The sequence below is a fragment of the Dipodomys spectabilis genome, unplaced genomic scaffold (genome assembly GCF_019054845.1).
Source record: "Dipodomys spectabilis isolate Male_0828 unplaced genomic scaffold, ASM1905484v1 ptg000570l, whole genome shotgun sequence".
NCBI lineage: Eukaryota > Metazoa > Chordata > Mammalia > Rodentia > Heteromyidae > Dipodomys > Dipodomys spectabilis.
Window position 1 is genome coordinate 326,569 of NW_024871247.1, and position 7,880 is coordinate 334,448.

Sequence of the window (7,880 nt, forward strand, 5' to 3'; positions counted from 1 at the left end):
TCCTCAACACCACATAAGCAGAAAAAAGCCAGAAGTAGCGCTATGGCTTAAGTGGTAGAGTGATAGCCTTGAGCTGAAGAGTTGAGGTACAACACCAGAGCCAGAGTTCTGGCCCCTAAACCGAAAAAAAAGAAAAAAAATGCAGAGGGGGAAAAAAAGAAGTACAAAACTGGGAAGTTCCAGAAGGTGGTATTACATTGTTTTATCCTTTGCATTGCAACCATCCTGGGTCTAAATGACACGGCCCAGATAGTGTACATGACCTTGCACTGCTGAAGTTTGGTGGGCTATCAGGGAAGCCATAGCCCAAACCAACAACCTAGGCCTGGGGTGCGAATCCCAGGACTGCCACCTATGAATGGAAGGAGATCCTAAGAAACACATTCTGATATACATCCATACGAATGGAATGTTGTAAAGTAATAATTACATTAGTAGTTAGTTTATGATTATATTATAAAATTATACACAATAATTATAGTACATTGACTAATTTTCAATTAATACTTTGTTATGTATTTAACCGTAATATTTAAATAAGTGAAGGAATAACTTATCAATAATTGGTAGTAATATAGTATATAAAATTAGATAATATACAGACATCTGTGTCTTGTTTTATACATATATATATATGTGCTTACATACATATATATATATATATATATATATATATATATATATATGTAACAATCTACATATGTATTTCTACATTTGTCATTCCTGGGCTCAGTGGTAGAGGGTTTGCCCCATATATATGAAGCCTTGGGTTCAATTCTACACTATCACATGCACAGAAAAATCTGGAAGTCTCATGGCTGCTTGTTTTAAAACCAATACACATTAAAACTTTTAAAATCATATGGAATTTATTCTTAATGCAAGAATTACAATCACAATTCACCACACAACAGAGCACCCAAAATTATGCAAAAAACACTATTTTCCCCCAAATCCCAATATCTCCAAAGACTTGAATTGTTGGGGACGTTAACACACCACTTTCCCCACTAGATAGATAAACTCAGAAAAACTCAACAGAGAAAATGGAGATCTAAAAAACTGCATAGATCAACTAGATTTAACAGACATCTATGGAATATTCCACCCAGCAGCATCAGAATATACGTTTTTCTCAGCAGCACAAGGAATATTTTCCAAAATAAACCACACTTTAGGCCACAAAGCAAACTTGTCCAAATTCAGAAACATTGAAGTTATACCTTGCATTCTCTCACACCACAAGGGAATAAAATTAGAACTCAACACCAAAAGCCACCAAAGAAAATCCTGTAACACATGGAGGCTGAACAACACACTGCTGATTCACGAGTGGGTCATGGAAGAGATGAGAAAGGAAATTCAAATGTTCATGATATTCAACAACAATGAACATGCAAATTACCAGCTTCTCTGGGTCACAGCAAAGGCAATACTCAGGGGCAAGTTTATAGCTCTGAGTTCCTACATCAACAATTTGCAGAGATCTGAAACCAACAATTTAATGAGACATCTGAGCTTTCTTGAAAAAGAGGAGCAAGATAAACCCCAATCCAGTAGATGGAAAGAAATAATTAAAATTAAATCAGAATTAAATGAATTAGAATCCAAAAATATAGAAAGAATCAACAAACCAAAGAGTTGATTCTTCAAAAAAAATTAATAAAATTGACAGACCCTTAGCAAACCTTATCAGAAAAAGAAGAGAACGCACCCAAATAAATAAACGCAGTGATAAGAATGGAAACATCACCACAGAAACAACCAAGATACAGAACATTATAAGGGAATACTTCTCAAAATTTTATGCTAATAAGTTTGAAAACTTGGCAGAAATGGGACTTTTCCTAGCAAATACTGACATGCCAAAAATGAACCAAGATAAGTTAAACCATTTTAACAGGCCCATATCAAGGATTGACATAGAAACAGCAATAAGAGACTTCCCATCTAAGAAAAGCCCAGGACCAGATGGTTTTTTAGTGGAATTCTACAAGGCCCTCAAAACAGAGCCGACACCAATATTTCTCCAACTCTTAAATAAAATTGAAAGAGAAAGTTCATTACTGAACTCATTCTATGAAGCTATGATAACCCTCATCCAAAAACCAGGCAGGGATTCATTAAAGAGAGAGGACTGTAGACCCATTACTTTGATGAACATTGATGCAAAACTTCTCAACAAAATTTTGGCCAGTCGTCTTAAACAATGCATCCAGAAAATCATACACCACGATCAAACAGGATTCATTTCAGGGATGCAAAGCTGGGTCAATATTCGCAAATCAATTAATATAATTCATCACATAAGCAAGAGCAAGGATAAGAACCACATGATTATCTAAATATATGCAAAAAAAAGCATTTGACAAGATCCAGCACCCCTTTATGATGAAGGTTCTGGAAAAATTAGGAATCCATGGAACATTCCTCAATACAATAATGGCTATATATGACAAACCTACAGCCAGCATTATACTTAATGGTGAAAAACTAAAGTCATTTCCTCTTAACTCAGGAACAAGACAAGGATGTCCACTATCACCACTTCTCTTCAATCTAGTATTAGAATTCTTATCTACAGCAATAAGACAAGATGCAAACATAAAGGTGATCCAAATAGGGAAAAAAGAAATAAAACTCTTCCTCTTTGCAGATGACATGATCTTGTATTTAACGAATCCCATAGACTCCACTCCCAATTTACTCAAGTTGATTTAAAACTTTGGCAAAGTAGCAGGGTATAAAATTAACCCCCAAAATCAATGGTTTTTCTGTATGCCAACAATGAGTAAAGTGTTGCTGAAATTAGGAAAGCAACTCCATTTGTAATAGCCCCACAAAAAAATAAAATACCTAGGAATTAACTTAACCAAAGAAGTGAAGGACCTCAATGATGAAAACTTTAAAAACGAAAAAGGAAATCAAAACAGAACTTAGAAGTGGCAAAAACTCCCATGCTCCTGGATTGGAAAGATCAACATCGTGAAAATGGCAATACTTCCCAAGGCTATCTACAAATTCAATGCAACACCTATCGAAATTCCCATCTCATTCTTCAAAGAAATAGAAGAGGCAATCCAAAAAGTCATATGGAACAATAAAAGAACCCGAATAGCTAAAACTATCCTCAACAGAAAGAACAGTGCTGGAGGAATATCAATACCAAATTTCAAACTAGACTATAAAGCCATAGTAATCAAAACAGCTTGCTACTGGCACAAGAACAGACCTCAGAAGCAATGAAATAGAATTGAAAACCCAGAAATGAACCTACAGACCTATAGCCATTTAATCTTCAATAAAGGGGCTAAAAAAATAGAATGGAAGAAAGACAGCCTCTTCAGTAAATGGTGCTGGCTTGGTTAACTACTTGTAGAAAACTAAAGCTAGATGCTTATATATCACGCTGCATGAGAATCAAGTCCAAATGGATCAAAGACATCAGAGTCAAAGCAGACACTGAAAACATTACAGGATGTAATAGGAGAAACCCTTTGTCTCCTTGGCACAGGCTGAAATTTTCTTAATAGAGACCCAGAAAGACAACAAATTAAAGAAAGGTTGGATAAAATGGGATTGCATGAAATTGTAGAGCTTCTGCATGGCAAAGGACATAGCTTGCAAGATCAATAGAAAGCCCACGGATTGGGGAAAGATCTTCACTAGCCATACAACAACGGACAAGGGTCTCATATTTAAAACATACCTGGAACTCAAAAAATTAAATCCCCCAACAACAAATCTTCAAAGAAACAATTGCCCAATAAATAAGTGGGCTAAATACTTAAAGAGAAACTTCTCTGAAGAGGAATGAAAAAGGGCCAATACATACTTTAAGAAATGCTCAACCTCCCTAGCCATAAAAGAAATGCAAATCAAAACAACATTGAGATACCACCTCCTCCCAGGTAGAATGGCTATAATCAAGAACTCTAATAACAACAGATGCTGGAGGAGATGTGGACAGAAGTAAACCCTACTGCACTGTTGGTGGGAGTGTAAACTTGTTCAACCTCTTTGCAAAGGAGTATGGAAGTTCCTCAAAAGACTCCACATAGAGCTCACCTATGACCCAGCAATCCAACTTTTGGGCATTTACACAAATGTTCACAAACAAGACCACACTAAAGGTACCAGCACGACATGTTTATTGCAGCATTATTTACCATAGCTAAGATATGGAATCAACCCTGATGCCCCTCAGTAGATGAATGGATCAAGAAAATGCGACACACACACACACACACACACACACACACACACACAATGGAATTCTATGCGTCCATCATAAAGAATGACATTGCCCCATTTGTTAGTACATGGAAAGACTTGGAAAAAATTATATTAAGTGAAGTAAGCCAGGCCCAAAGAAATATAGGTCCCATGGTTTTCCTTATTTCCAATAAATAGTATATGCCTGAATCAAGCAGAAAAGCTCAGATAAATTTATGTTAGGGAAATGAACCCTAAATATGTACTCAAATGCTGTTTTCTTTCATGCGATTGTTTCTAACACATTTATAAGATGATATCTTTGTTGCTTTGTATGTCCCTCCCCCATTGTATAACCCCTGCTTTCACTGTATTTGATGTTAGTATAATTTGTGGAGGGTAAGGGAAAAAACGAATCGTTTAAATAGGGATACAGGTGGAAATATTGCAACAATGAGATGTACAAGTCGTTATGTCGAAAACGAACTTTACAACTTTGGTTGTAAAGTTTGTGGGGGGTGATTGGAGGCTTGAATGGGGGGATAGGGGAAGGATGGGATGGGAAGGGGAAACAAAGGAGGATGTTACAATGCTTGATAAGAAATGTACTCATTATCTTGCCCATGTAATTGTAACTCCTTTGTACAGTATTTTCACAATAAAAACAAATAATAATCTAGAAAAAAAATAATTACAATCACCATTACTCTGCCAAGATCTAGGCTTAACACCTTTATAACTTTTAAAAACATCCTAATTGTAGAACATCATTGAAAGCAAGTTACATTATACAAATAAACTTTTTAACCCTCTTTTGAAGGCCATTTTAATTTTAATTTTAACACATACAAGGGGCAGTTTTAGCAATACTAATCAGATCATCACATCACTCATTTTAACCATGTTTTCAGGGTCTATCTGCAGGGAAAAGGGACAGAACAAAGATGGGCAACTCAGCCCCTCCTATGGAATGTGCCTGCACCCAATCTGACTCTTTAAGGTTAGATGAACTGCGTTTGTGCCAGCTTGCCCTCTTTTACCATGTGTGGACTCCTCCCAGGGCCAGTCCCACCATCTATGAAGCACCCCCCCCCAGGTCGGTCCCACCACGCATGACCAGCTTAACTACACTTCTGCCTATTCAGCCTCACCCCTAAATATAGATCTTAGGTAGTCTTCTAAATTTTCCCTTTTTTGGGGGGTAGGGAGGTTTGAATAAAATACAGTTTTAGACAGACAGAACATGTCATGTTTTGTAACAGTGCTAAATTGACCTTTCCATTTAAATTTTTAATATTTATCCTGAAATTTTAGCCAAGGGAACTAAATCCCAAACTGCCAAAGCATTTAAAAATATTAAAATTTAAAATAACAGATTTTCTAATTTTTATGTTAAAGAATCCTTAAAAAGCCATTTAAAACAGTGTGAAAGTTTTTTAAATTTTTAGTAATGTCTAAACCTCTTAACCTTTTACATTTTAAACTTAAATTCACCCAATTTTTACAGCATGTTGACAATTTTTATCTTGAACATGTTTACAAACACATAGAAAACACACAGATCTTAAAGCGTGCATAAATCAAAATCAGTTTTACATAGATTTTTTCAAAGTTTTTTTAACAAAAATTTAAGACAGTATTTTTTTAAACTAAGTACCTTTGTTAAGCTTCATTTTCCCAGGGCTCGCTTGTTTAGCAAGGCAATTCATCAACGGATCTTTTGAATCCCACCTGTTGGAGAAGGGCTGGTTGAAGGGGTCACCTAAAACTAAACTGGCCTGAATTTTATCCAATTTTAGACAAGAGCACTTTACAAATTGTTACATTGTCAGGACTCTCTGAAAAATCCAAACCAGGTACATAGCCTTCCACACTCTCTGCTCAGGCAGCCTCCACAAGGAGAAAATTCAGCCCAAGACCTGAAAGGAACCAGACTAGTCCAGCAACCTTACATATCTCACAGTGACGCGAGCCTAGCAGGTCTGTGGCTGAGCCCAGCCAGAGGCTAGAACTTTTATTTCCTCAGAGATGTTCAAATAAATAACAAAAATATAAATAAACACAAAAACCAAGAATCCACACTTAAAACAGGTACCAATTCTAAAACAGAACTAGACAATAGCCAAAAGCTGAGTTGGGGACTAGTGGGCCCTCAGTTCATTCCGACTAGAACTGCGCCATTCTCAATCAGCAAGCTGAATTCAGAATCTGTTGAGTGAGCTGGCCACCCTCACCCAGAATTTCCCCACCTCAAAAATAGAACAGAAACGACACCAAAGTAAACAAGACAGACAAGTGGGGACAAAGACAAAATCAGATCTCCATGAATTGGGCAACATCTTACCACCAGAGGATTTCTTTTTTTCTTTTTTTTTTTTTAGATTCCTGCAAATGTTGATCCAGAGGCCTTCCAAGGTGGAGGAGAATTCTCAGTCATCTTGGGGCAAGGGAAAAAAGACCCTGGAAGCCATCCCCTCAGACTGACAGTCTCCTCCCCATACTCAGACCCTCTGGGCCAAGGCCCGAGGCTAAGATCTTGCTGGTGGCACTTGGTGGTCAGTGGCAGATTCATCTGGCTTAGAGTTTTCCCTGCAGGCCCCTTTCAAAGTTATTGCTAGATCCTGCAGGTTCTCCCTTCCCCCACTGCCTCCTCTTCTAGAGAATAAGTCAACCTTTGATGTCATCCTAAAATTCCAAAAGTATTAAAACGGGAGAGCGGCTGAGGTGAAAGGAGCGTCTGGCCACCCCATTCGGGGGGCTCCAGGATGCCCGCTGATCCGAAAATGAAAGTTAAATGAACAAGGAAAGGAATTAAAATGGCAACTACAAATGAGACAAAGAGAGCATGCATGTTGATCTCGAGCTCGAATCCACCTTTAAGCCACGGTTGTGGAGGCCAGACGAGTTCCTGTCCCATAGGATGGTGGAGGCCAATGAGTCCCTACCCGGGAGGTGGATAATCTACCCTTAACCCAGAGTAGCAGAGGCCGGACAAGTCATGGTCCAAAAGATGACAGAGTGAAGCGAGACTCCACTGGGGAAGGCTTCCCCAAGGGCCCAGGGAATTTCTTCAACTCGCCTGCTGGCTACCTTGTAGCACATCTACCAACGTTTCTTGCCAGCTCTAAAACCCTACTTGCAAATCAAACACATAACACGCAACATAAAGCAGCTGCACCCCCTCTTACCGGCTAGCTGGATGACTCGCTGATCAGGTATCTGTGTGGCTTATGGGGGGGCTATCCCGGACAAGCTCCCACATAAAGTGCTCAGATTTCGGACGCCCCCTCTCAGACCACCAGAGACCATGATCAATGCAAACAGCAAAGAGTCATTTATTGCAAGCTGGAGCTTGGTCCTATGTGTACTTGGTAACTGGTGATGCTAAGAGGCCCCAAGCATAAAATTGACACAGCTTTTATAGTATCAAACAAACAAGTTTAGGGGGTTTCCACACAAGCAAGTTCACAAGTTCAGGGGGTTTATGTCCACCCTGATCACACTTCCCTTTTTCAGCTGGAACACCTGGGCAACTGTTCTGTTCTTTAAAGGTGGGCAGGGTTGGTGGCAACCTGCGGTTTTTCTGAGAACTATTTTTCTCTTTGGCAGCACAGCTCTCTTTGGGGGTTACTTTGAGGGCAGCACAGCTCAGGGGGCTTGAACTT

At 38.7% G+C, this 7,880-nt stretch overlaps 1 long non-coding RNA gene across 3 annotated transcripts in view; it reads right to left on the reverse strand.

The window, feature by feature from the left end:
* LOC122100217 overlaps positions 1-7,605 on the reverse strand; it is a 34,075-nt gene extending 26,470 nt beyond the window's left edge. For all 3 annotated transcript variants that reach the window (XR_006146135.1, XR_006146133.1, XR_006146134.1), the window contains exons 1-2: positions 7,404-7,605; positions 5,873-5,946 (exon numbers count right to left, since the gene is read on the reverse strand). This is a non-coding gene — a long non-coding RNA (uncharacterized LOC122100217). The remainder of the gene's footprint in view (positions 1-5,872; positions 5,947-7,403) is intronic.
* Positions 7,606-7,880: the final 275 nt, after the last annotated feature.